Source organism: Tupaia chinensis, unplaced genomic scaffold (genome assembly GCF_000334495.1).
Source record: "Tupaia chinensis unplaced genomic scaffold, TupChi_1.0 Scaffold000690_1, whole genome shotgun sequence".
NCBI lineage: Eukaryota > Metazoa > Chordata > Mammalia > Scandentia > Tupaiidae > Tupaia > Tupaia belangeri.
Window position 1 is genome coordinate 374,160 of NW_006160213.1, and position 12,843 is coordinate 387,002.

Below are 12,843 nucleotides of genomic sequence, written 5' to 3' on the forward strand. Positions count from 1 at the left end.
TTCCCTACTCTAGCGGTCAGTTTGTAGGGACCTGTCCTGAGAATGTAGGCCAAGGGAGCTTTGGGCTGGCAAATATAGGCTGTGGGGTTATTTTTGTATCTTTTCTACCCCCGATTTCTATTTTTTTTTTCCCTCCACCCAAGAGTCTGCTTGAGGGTGTCAGAAGGATGCCGAGGAAAAAGACTGGAGGACTGAGAGCGCTCTCCCCCCAAGAATGGTAAGTAAAAGTGTTTTCGGAGGGGACAGGGTGGTGTGGGAAGTATGTCCCGTTGACTGCTTTTGATTATTAAATCGCGACTGTGGGGTGCTGAACTTATATGTTCCTCTTTTCTCGGAAAATGTTTGTTAGCGACGCGCTGCTTACCAACAGAAGTAGCTGAAAGGAGGCGTGATTTTTACGTGTTCACGGAAATCACGGCGGGTCCCTAGGTTAAAGAGGCTATAGACGTGGCAAAAGAGATGGAGAGAAAACGAGACAAGTGTACATGGAGAAGAGAGAGGTCCTAACGTGTAAAATCATTCAGCTCATGGGGATATGGCTCCTTGAGTCTCATGGCTGCGGCGAGAACTACGGGATTTTGTTTAAACTTTCGAACTCGGGGTCATTTGCGCTTCCCATCTGATACAAAGCTCTGCTCCAAAGCCAAGAACTTGCATCTCCCTAAAGTTTCATCTTTTCTTCCGTCCTTCCTTCCTTTTCCCTTCCTTCCAGTCTTTCTATTTAAAAAATGCCCTTCCTCCCCCAATTTTTACAGTCTTGCCAATCTCCCCCAGAACTGGCTGGCCCTTTTCCCCTAGACCCTTGGCCTGGGTCGGCGAGGGGCCCTGCGGGATTCAGCACGGGCCCCCCCGCGGCGGGGCGGTGTACATGGAGAAGAGAGAGGTCCTAACGTGTAAAATCATTCAGCTCATGGGGATATGGCTCCTTGAGTCTCATGGCTGCGGCGAGAACTACGGGATTTTGTTTAAACTTTCGAACTCGGGGTCATTTGCGCTTCCCATCTGATACAAAGCTCTGCTCCAAAGCCAAGAACTTGCATCTCCCTAAAGTTTCATCTTTTCTTCCGTCCTTCCTTCCTTTTCCCTTCCTTCCAGTCTTTCTATTTAAAAAATGCCCTTCCTCCCCCAATTTTTACAGTCTTGCCAATCTCCCCCAGAACTGGCTGGCCCTTTTCCCCTAGACCCTTGGCCTGGGTCGGCGAGGGTCCCTGCGGGATTCAGCAGGGCCGCTCCAGGTCGAGGGCGGCGGTTTAGGAGGGTGGGAGGCTTTTCTTGCGTCTCTTCGAAAGACTGGGGAAATGAGCACCGTTCTGGGCTTGACTTCGTCCCTGCTGGGAATATCCCAGTTCCCGGCTTCGGAAATCTCAGGCAAATAATTGATTCTTAATGCACACTTAGGAGACGGCGCTGGGCGCTCGAGAGCCTGGCTGTCCCAGAGTGGCGGCAAGCGCGCGCCAGACACCGGTCGGCTCCGCCCGAAGCGAATTCGGGGCCCTTGTCACGGTATCCTATTAGCCTTGCGACGCCTCTGAGGCTCCCGGGTGAAGTTGGAGAGGGGCACGACGGCTGGACTTGAAGTCTTCCGGCGGTGACCTGTCGGCCTCGTCTCGGATTTTGGACTAACGTGGAGAAGTCACGGACTGCAGAGCTGGGGCCGCTCGGGCGGCGCGGTAGCCAGGGAGGAGAGGCGCTCCCGGTACCCTGCAGACCAGATTCCCGCCGGGGGTGAAGACGCGCTGCGCAGGGAGCAGCAACGTGAGGGCGCTCTTGCCTAGGACAAGCAGAGCTTGGAGCTGGGTAGCGAACAGCTGATGCCAGGAGAATTGACTCGAGAACCTCGGCGGGCGCGCTTCCCCCCTCTTCCTTTCTTCTTAGTCTCCGGTGTTTTCCCTCCTCTTTTTCCCTCTGAAAGTTGTTTCTTTTTGTTTATCCGCTGCGGTTTCAGACCTCCGCACTTATCTGCTAGTTGATAAAACGGTTTTCTCTGTCAATAGACATCTTTTCTCCTTTCCGCTTCCCAGTCCACTTCTCTTTTCCCTTTCCACGTCATTTTGCTTCTATGCCCAACTGTAGTCCAAGGCAGAGGGGTCCTACAGGGAAAGACGTAGCTTCGGGTTAGGAATTTCCTTGAAAAATTCCCTTATCGCTAAGGGCGGCCGCGGGACGGGGGAAAGGAGGGCAGAGTTTGGGTGGGCACAGCACCCCATCTATGTGGGAGGTTCTCAGGGCATTGTGTCAGCCACAGGAAGAAAAGGGCTACGCCAAAGAGAACTGGTCCCTTCTGGACTCTTCCTTGCCCCCTCCACGCAGACCTCGTGTCTACGCTTCAACGCTGGCCTCACCCAGTCCTCTCAGAACTTGAAGTAGGCGGAAATTGTGAAGTGATCAGAAAAAGTATTTCAGATTAGAATAAGTAAGCCTCAAAATTATGTTTGTGCGAATGGGAAGAAAGGAGGATAAAATGCCCCAAGGCTGTTCCGTGGTCTGTTGCCTGACTTGTATAATCCTCTCTCGTCCTTGGCCTTTCGGAGAAGCCAAGGGAGAAAACACCTTGCACCGTTTCGAGATTAGGGCGGAATGAAAGGGAGCGTTCAGTTACCTGATATGTTTGGATATTCATTTTCGGTTTTAGATGAATTTTCCTACACTGTTAGCACTCCCGGAATTGGAGTTGTCTTCTTCAGTTTTATTCCCTCTTCATCTCCTATTGTCTCATTGTTAGAATCAATGCGTTTAAGGTGCAGACATACCTTCCCTCTCAGGCCTTTTATATTCTGTTGATTGAGCAGGAAGACTAAAAACTGTAATGGGTTTAGGGAGCTGTTGTCGCTCAGTTCTTTCATTTTCTCATTGCTCTGAAATTTAATGACCTGATCATTGTTGTTTGAAGTTAAATTATCTGTTAAATTAACCCTAAACAATAACTGATGATATTTTCCTTTTGGGTTTGGTTGTCCCTGAATTCTTGGCCATGGATGGGAAAGAGAAGAGTCAAGAAGAATAGCTTGCAGTTCAATATTATAAAAATAATCAGAACTGGTATCTGTGTGCCCACAATATTATGTAGGAGAAAGAACTGTTTTCAAAGTAGCTGAATGTCATAAATAAATAATTATTTTAAAGGCTTGTTCATGAGAAGCCTAGATTCAAGGGTGAATGAAAATTAGAATTTTTATTAATGAAGAAACAAGTTACCTGTATTTTAATTACTCTTCAAAAATCTAAGTAGCTCAAACTCATCATATATCCTTGCTTGTTAATCAAAACCAATCCTGTCCTCCAGGGAAAAGTGCTCTTTAAAAAAAAAAATTAAACATTTAGCAAAATTGGGAACATTGTTTTATATATGAATTTCTAGAAATCCAAAATATATTTATTTACTTGAACCAGACACTCATTTGCCTTGTGGTCATTATTTGAAACAATTTTAGAATAATGCAGATGAGTTCCACCCTTGCCTATTTCATATGGCTTGCATCTGCATGCATAGCTGTGAGAGCTCCCTGGCAGACTGAAGAAATGACATCTTTTTCATTTATTATATCAAAAGACTCAAAGACTCTTTAAAACTAAATGTATTACAGTAGTTGAAACAAATCCTAAAAATAATGAGTACTATTGTACGGTTTTCCTATAAAAATGTGCTGAATGAGTAATTAGAGGCTAGGATGAAGGTTGAAAAATGCAGAGCAAGAATAAGGTAGTAATTTTTTTATTTGATATTTTATAATTTCTATAATTAATGATGTAGTTTTAAAGTTTGGCAAAGCTTTCTAAGGAAAAATAGAGTACTTCTTCCACCCTGGTCAAAATAATCTGGAAAGAATATGTAGTAGAATCAGGTAGAATCGCAGTAGAGATTGCTTATGTGTTTATTTATTTATTTTTCCAGTAGTAGTTGTATTAGTAGAGTTGAAAAATATACTTTTAATTGTACGTTGCAGGTTTTGATTGCAGGTTGGAAGACTAAAATCGATCATTCCCACATCAATAGTGTTGACTATTACTACATTGATTTGTGTTTATTTATGCAGAGGTTTTCAGTTATTTACTTACATATTCCAGCATCTGCCTCTTGATTATTATCGCAGGTTGCTTTTAATGAAAGCGCTTTTATATGAAATGAAATACTTGACAGATCCATTTTAGGTAAAACCTATAGTGAATTGTGGCAACCCAAAGAGTTTACAAAATTATTTATACTTGCTTTTTAGCAATTAGGAAACTTTTCTTTTTTTTTTAAATTAAAACTTCGTGTTGTTTGAAAACTTCCATTTTTTTCTTCACACATTGTATTGGTACATTTTTAAAAAATAGGACAACAGATGATTTTATGATGTCAGATATACTAGGAGACTAATGAACAAACCTTGTTGTCTTTTTTCTAGAATCGCAGTAGAGATTGCTTATGTGTTTATTTATTTATTTTTCCAGTAGTAGTTGTATTAGTAGAGTTGAAAAATATACTTTTAATTGTACGTTGCAGGTTTTGATTGCAGGTTGGAAGACTAAAATCGATCATTCCCACATCAATAGTGTTGACTATTACTACATTGATTTGTGTTTATTTATGCAGAGGTTTTCAGTTATTTACTTACATATTCCAGCATCTGCCTCTTGATTATTATCGCAGGTTGCTTTTAATGAAAGCGCTTTTATATGAAATGAAATACTTGACAGATCCATTTTAGGTAAAACCTATAGTGAATTGTGGCAACCCAAAGAGTTTACAAAATTATTTATACTTGCTTTTTAGCAATTAGGAAACTTTTCTTTTTTTTTAAATTAAAACTTCGTGTTGTTTGAAAACTTCCATTTTTTTCTTCACACATTGTATTGGTACATTTTTAAAAAATAGGACAACAGATGATTTTATGATGTCAGATATACTAGGAGACTAATGAACAAACCTTGTTGTCTTTTTTCCACTGGTATGACTAGGTTACCCTAGTAACAATGAGCTGGCCATTGAGTTTACTAGGGTCATTGATGAAAAAAAAATCAAGGAACAATCATTTGAATATCAAAATTAGATGTCTATTTAAAGACATCTCTTAACTCTAAATTATGGCAGACGCACATATATCAAACAAGTCATTCTGGAATTCCTGAAAATATAGTAAATGGATATATACACTCAAGTATTCTATTATTTAGTGTATGTGTGCAATTATATCTTTTCAAAGATAGGCATTTTTCTTGAACTAATACTTCACATAAATGATAGTTATCAGGCCTCATTTGAACAAACAGGAAAGCTAAAGTCCACAGAATGTGTTTTTTTATACGTACAAGGCAATAGTGGGAGATTGAGAAGAATTCATATTTGTATCTCTATTCCTGTCATTACAAAATATTAAAAGGTGACTTGAAAATTGGGTGCAGGGGAGTAGCTTAATTTATAGAAGACTATTTAATCATTTTACAGATTTTTTTCCCCTCACAGTTTGGAGAGTGAATCCTTCCTTGTTTAATAATTTGGAATACATCTAATAAATACGGCTAATAGCTTTAGTCTTTTCCTTTATGCTGTCCCTCCGTCCCCAGACTTTGCAAGGAATATAAACAGAGGAAAACGAACCAAATTCCTTTTGAGCTCGAAAAGACCTTTGGAGATGGAAAAGGAATTAATCTCTTCACCCTGGCGAATTTCCCTGATACTGCTTAGGCTCAGTGTCCGCCCGGTGAGAGTTGAAGATCCTCAGTCCAGTGGTGCAGGCAGAAGGTAGCTGTGTCCAGGACCTAAAGTTTTGCAGAAAGTTGAAAGGAAGAAAAGTTAGCATTTTGAGTGTGTTTATTTGTTTTATTTTATTTTATTTTTTTGTCCTGTGCCAAGCTCTGAAGCTAACATAGTGAAATAAGCCTTGTAGGAAGGACCAAGTACTCATGACATTCTGTGGAGGCAGATTCCAGAGCATCGGATAAACAGGACTTAGAACTAAGACGCACTCTCCCACCCCTCCCTGCGTCTTTTTACGCACACACCAGCTCGTCCTCACGTGCATCGGGGTAGTGGACAGTGTTGACTTGAATTGCTCTCCTCCGCTCCAAGCCTTTCCTGTGAATGAACCCGAAAACACTCGACAGGTCGTGAATAATCGTTTTAATGAGTGTGCAAAGCGTGCGACGGGGTGCACCGAGCTGTCGGGTTAAACAAACAACTTGTACCCTGACCAAATCCGATTGTTAAAGTGCAAAGTGATGTCAGTACCATTTCCATTGCCTTTCGGAAATCCACAGATCTGACACGCGGGAGTCCAATTTTCCCCATTAAAGAAAAATAACAATATTTTTCAACCGTGTATGTGATCTTCTTTAATATTAATCTGAGCCAAACAAAAGCTCATTTGAGAATCAGAGAATTAGTCCTGTCTATCTCAAGAAAAAAAAAAGACAAATTGAAAGAAAGGAAAAATGAGGACGAAATCAGAACAAATACAAAAAGGGAGAGGGAGGATTTCCTTTTTTATAGCTCACAGATCATTTGTGATCAATATTGTAAAAATTTTACCCTTATATATTTGTTTATAGCTCACTAGAGGCAAATGTCAAGTTAGCAGTATCTAACCAACTGTATTGGTAGTCCTGTACTGAGAGTGAGTATGTAGACCCATAAGGACCTTTTTCACTGAAAGTTTAAGATATTTATTGTTTGTATTGTTAGCCTGTGAGAGGATGAAGGATAAATAGTGCCACATTTATGCTTTCCAGGAAAGAAGTTTGAAGGAAAGTGATGGGAAAGAGATCCTGATGGGCCACCATCTAGGACAATAAGTGTGATCTTCACGAATCCCACCCACCTCCTTTTTTGCACAACTGCACTGGGGAAATATTTCTGTTACTTTCCCATCCACTAAAAAGATCTACTTGAAAGCAGACACATACGCTCCGTTCCTTGTTCATTGTTTGATCTTCTCTTATAATTCTATATATTACACACCAGATATTTTAAAACATCATTTACACATCTCCTCTAAAAGGTTTGTGGAGAGTAGAAATTTGTAAAATGATTTCCCCTGCCAGCACCTTCTAAATATTCACAAACCAAAATGGCCATGCTGCTTGGAAATCAGTGTATTAGTTCAATATATCTAGCTTTTTCAACTCAATAACAACCTAGGAAGACTAAAGTTGACATCTATGAATTAAGGATTATAGATTACATATTTCCTTTATTAGAATAACGTTACTCGTCCTCTTAAAACTGTATTTGCAGAAATGAAAAATGTTAGGAGTATAGTACTTTCAATATGATAGTTCAACATTTGCTAACTTATCTCCTATGGCCACTTTGTTGTTACTTATTGGTGTGTCTTTCTGACTATATATTTCACATACGAATATGTCTCTCTGTATAATGGGTAGGAAGTTAGATGGATCAATTTATCTAAAACTACAGCTGAGATGTTCAGCAGAGTAAGCAATTTCTTATGGCAGTCATTGTAGTTTTGTTATTATGGTCATTAGTTTTCATACATCTGTGTCAGTTAGTCCCAAATGGATAGAATGGAAAATACTGAAATTCAGTTTCCATCCTCAAAACTTGGAAAAGACAAACAGGGGTTCAGGATGATGTTTTTGTTGGTTTTGACTGTTACCTAGTGAATGTCTGTATCAGGAAATAAATGCAGAATATTTTTTTATTTTCTAGGAAATTTGACAAAAATTACTATTAAAAACTAGGGGCTTGTATTTTTCAATTATTTAAAAATATTTCAGGCATACAACAGACTGTGCAGTTATTATCTAAAGAGATTTCTTCTCTGTGGGCTGACTGAGTTGGAGAATTTTCGGAGTCACTGAAAAAGCTGCATCCACTTCTGTTTTAGATGCACAAACAGCAAAGCTAGAGGGTGCGTCTGTTTTTGTGTGTATATATGTAGTTAAAGAACTATGCTATCAAAACATTAATTATATTTGAAAGAGAGCAGAGAGCTTGTGGAGAGAATTGCATTATTGAATTTATATGCTACAGAATCTGTCTGAGAGGGCTGAAATTGTATACCTGTCTTATATGATGCATCCTCTTCAGAAAAGTGCTTAACAAGAGCACAGAGATAAAGCAGGCAAACTTGGTGAGGAGTCATTTTAGGTGTTTAGATGGTCCTGAGCTGAGAGAATCCATGTGAAATGCAAATCACATGAAGAACATACACAGGATCTTTGTTCTCTGTCAACAAAAACAAATAGAATTTTTTTTTCTCTACCCAGCAAATCATAGAATGATCTTATCTGAATTTGGGGGAGGGGAAGTGGCTGAGTGACTAAGAAAATTTCGTGTATCATATTTTCAATTCCTAAGTCCTATTTATTTCATAGCTGCCAAATTTTATATCCAAAATTCAGATTCTCTTTCTCTCAAATCCTACATTGGTATGAATCATTCCTGATCATTTTTAGTTTTGGGTTTAATTACTAGTTTTCAGTTTTAAATTACCAATAAACTAATTAATCTAATCTTTCTAAACTTCTGTTGAATGGTGTAATAGCTGCAACAACAACAAAACTAAAATAACAAAAACTGCAGCAAAACAGCAGCAAAAACTGTTAATAACAATGCAAATAATAGCAAAAAAGGTAGATAATTTCTCTGGTCTGGTAGAATGAAGACAATTCATTTCAGTCTCAAATGTGTGTTTCAAGGCTGCAGTTGGGTATTCCTCTGAGTTGTTTCACTGGTCAGAGGGATGATCCCTCCCAACTCAATTCAAGTGTTCTGAAGGAGACTTAATATAGAAGGCCTTTTTACTTGCACTGAGACTTTCATGTCCACTCCCTTACATTGCTAGAGACATGTCACCCTGAAGATGCCATTCCCAAGTCACTCCAGGTTGGGAAGGAAACAGGGAGTAGAACTACACATGGGAAGAGATTCCTAGTGTAGAAGAATTGGATGCCTTGGCTCTACTGGTGAATGGACAGTTTGGCATACTTTGGAATTATGTTCAGAAAGGTAGAAGTTTGAGAAGAGCAGACTTACTGAGAGGCCTGTGAGTCCAAAGAGAAGATTAACCCTAAGGAACCCAGGTCATAGTGCCAAACACAAAAATTAAAAACTAGGAACCCCAGGGTGAACTCTTTTGTTTCATTTAGCAATATAAAGGGGATAATGTAAATGAAACAAGAGGGAGTAGAAGTGGAGAGAGGAGAGCAGATTGAAGTTAGTAACTAGTAGGGATCTAGCAAATAAAACTAAACCAAATTCTTCAGAAAGAGGGAGAGGTGCTTTTGTGAATTGTAAACCTGACAAGGTTTATTATTCTAGGTGAGAGAACAGCTTGTGGGAATAGGCTGGAAAGAATCTGCCAGTAAGTCTGTACCTGCAGTAATCCAACTTTCCTCCCAGCACAATATTCTCTCCATCTCCTGAGTCTCTAGGTTCCTATGCTATCCAACCCCCAAAAGGAAATGAATAAAAATAAAAAGAGTGAGTGGAGAGGGAAATAGACTCAATATTTATCAAGCAAATATTGAGGTTAATGCTGTTGTTTGATAATTGACTTCATTTGTGAGGGTGAAAGGAAAGTTGGTCAGGAGAGGAAGGGCAGTTATGGGAGAGGAGAGCAAAGACTGAGACTGAAATTCTTTGGCAGCCTAGCAGCTAAGATCAAGTGGAGAAAGACCATAACTAGGGAAGAGGGACGGTTTGGGATCAAGGAAGAGTAATGACTGCATGTTTTTGCTTTGTTCTGTTTTCTTGCAAATAAATGTAGCCCCAGAAATGTATGAGAATGTAAGATCTGCCAATCTTGTTTTAAAAAGAAATTACAGAAAGAAAGGCATAAATATCAATAGCAGTTTTGTCCTCTGGAAAACTTTTTTTTTTTTAGAGCTATTGTCTTCAAAGTCACCTATACACACAATCTATAATACAAAACCAAACAGTAGCTGAAGGAAAACAGGGAGATTTTTTAAAAAATAGAACACAACTTCCCTGCTGTAGTATTATGCATCTATCTCTTCACCTTTCACGGCAGGGAGGCTAAACAATCCTTTTTGTTTCTTTCTAGTCTTTTCATTTATAAAAAGTATGAAAAAAATGCAGTTCATGAGAATATCATTTCATGAAAGATCAGCAAAGAACGAGATTTATTTTCTGAGGATAAATATACTGAGGTGATGTTTAGTCCCATCTTGCCTTTCTAAGGCTGCCACGGGAGAAAGGCAGCTCTGGGTGCAACTGTATATCCATCTACTCTTCAGTGGCTCACCGGGCTTCTCCATGCACTCTTAGTAACTACTAAATTTATTCTAACCCTTTTGGAAGTATGGTTCTGCAAACGGAAATCAAACTAGACCTTTCCACATGACACTTAATTCTAGTTAAAATAATACTTTAAGGAAAATATTCTGTTATTGTGATTGTTCCTTGTTTGACTTGTTCTTTTGATTGAGATAAACTACAATTTATTTTAATAAGCAACATTTTTAAAATCAGCATTGCCTGTAAAAGTCATCCTCAATTCTGTCACATGCAGAGTCTAGAAATAGGGCTTCTGAGAATTTATTTTCCAAAACTTTGGTTACTTTTGTATATAACAGAATCTTCAAGCCAATAAAAAGATGCATAACTAAAACAAAGCTTGATATTTTTTGTAGTGGGGATATCTGGCAGAAATAAAAGAAAAAAAATGACCACAGCTATTTCACATAGTTGTTAACAGTCATGCATCTCTTCACCCATTAAAAAAATTAATGTTTCTATATCCCAATATCTTAATGCATCTTTAGCCAGTGTAAACGAGATATCTAGATGCTTATGCATACATTATATACACCATGCTACATATAGTTCAAATGTGTGCCTTTAAAACAATAGAAAGTAAAGATTAAAAAATGACATTTCTAACTTTTTGACCACCAGTAATAGGTGTTTACTCATGATCTGTACATAATGAAGCAAAGTCAGAATCATACATTCTGCTTTAATTGTATTATGAAGAAAATACAGTTTTCTTTCTGTCTGGAGTGTGTAAGAGTGAGGAATTTAGGGATGAGTGGAATTGAGATCTACAACCTTTCAATAAGCCACAATGTAGTGATTTCATTCTTTAAACATTTACATTCCACTAATAAAAGAAACACATAGTTTCAAAATCAAGAGCGTAAACCCAAATAGAGACAGGATTTCAGAAAAGGTATGGTTTCAAATGATGATCACATTTTTTTCCAAATAAGATTTTCTCAAGGCAGCCAGATCTGTTGCACAGTGGCAAAGCTAAATATTTCAGTAATGGACTGTAGGGGGATTTAATGCTGTAAGTCTGAATATTTATGAAGAGTAATATTCCTCTGAAGAGGGTTGTACAATTGTCTTTCATGCTCCTTAAAAAGGGACGCTGAGGGAGGAAGGAAAGCTTTTGGAGGGTGGATATGTCCAAACATCTTAGCTATCCCTAATGGTGAAAGTATGGGACCTGGGTAGAATAGGAGAGGTTTCTATGACATAAGAGGATCCGCAAAAGTCTATTGGTTCTATCATGTTTATTCTCGTTTAGGTACACATTTCAAAAACACATCCCCTTTCCACCAGGCTCTCATTTCTAGTCACCGCTTCACAGACAGCAGCCAGCTTGCATTAAAATGTGGTCCAATGCATCAGCCCAGTTTTAAAATAATGGACAGGAAAATTTAAGTTACAGTCTTATCAATGAAGTTCTTATTGGCAGTTGAAGAATAGGGAAAACGGTAGTGGGAGGAAGGTAATACTCTTCAGGTGAGTTTGGGGCCGATATTAAGTAAAATACTGTTCAGAAATTGGGAATAATCGAGCAGTTTAAATACAAATCTGCCGGAAATCGCGCTCTGTGCGAATGAAAATGGAAGAATTTATGCATATTCTAATTTTCCCTCTTTGGCTGCTATTTCGGAGGAAGAGACTTCTTTTGCTGATGGTGGGACTTTTTTGTTCTGCACAGGAAATGTGTAAATGAACACAAATGGTTTTTTTTTTTTTTTTTCCTTTTCCCTTTCCATTTCTTTCCTCCACATCCCCCAACCCCTACCAACAGTCAGAAGTTGTCAGGGTCCTCAGTTACGGTCATTGATGCCAGGGTTTCTTCTCATTCCCAGGATGATAGGGGGCGCGCAGTGCAAGTTGAGTTGCGGATCCTCTGGGTCATTAGACCTTTGGAAATTAATGTAGAGTTTCTGTTCCATCTTTGGACATTCGAAGAGACGGGATGAGAAGTTGTAAGCTGAACGTGAAAATCCATCTTGCAAGCTATCAGAACTGACTTCTCAATGATGAGTAAGTTGAGGAGAGCTTAAAGGTGATTTTATAAATCATGCTGTAAAGAGCTACTGACGGTCAGTGCCAAGTCCAAACACTTATCCTCCCACGCCTTTGGGAACAAACAGAATGGTGCATTTTAACGATTTTAACTTGTATTCTAAGTTATCTAATGCTGAGAACGAGTGGAGTGACTCTTAGCGCCAGTTGGTGTTCTGTGGACTGCATACGAGACTCCTGAGATGGTTGGTAAAGTGTGGGATAAAGCTAGGGGTGAGGGCGACTCCGGGGACAGTGAGGGCGAGAGGTTGAAAGAGAAACAGTAGTGCTTCCTTCCAAGGGCAGGCTGAAGAGTTTCAGAATCAATTCAGGCAGGGCAGTGGTAGAGAGACTCCGAGTTTCCATCTTCTTTTATACGCCCGGGAGAAAAACGTGGAGACAGCCCATTCTTGACAATCTACCTCGAAGAGAGCCCGGTGGGTGCCCCCAGGCCCGCGGCCGCTGCGAAAGCGCCGCCCGGGCCCGGAGCGTCCGCAGAGGCCGGCTCTCCGCCTCCTGCACCGGCCTCCGGGCAGGGGGGCCGCGGGAAGAAAGCCTTTCCTTCACCGCCA

The 12,843-nt window shown here is 39.7% G+C and overlaps 1 long non-coding RNA gene across 2 annotated transcripts in view; it reads left to right on the forward strand.

Moving 5' to 3' along the window:
- The window catches only part of LOC102489429 (uncharacterized), a 20,717-nt gene that overhangs the window by 626 nt on the left and 7,248 nt on the right, over nucleotides 1-12,843 (forward strand). For both annotated transcript variants that reach the window (XR_001371301.1, XR_001371302.1), the window contains exon 2: nucleotides 144-217. This is a non-coding gene — a long non-coding RNA (uncharacterized LOC102489429). The remainder of the gene's footprint in view (nucleotides 1-143; nucleotides 218-12,843) is intronic.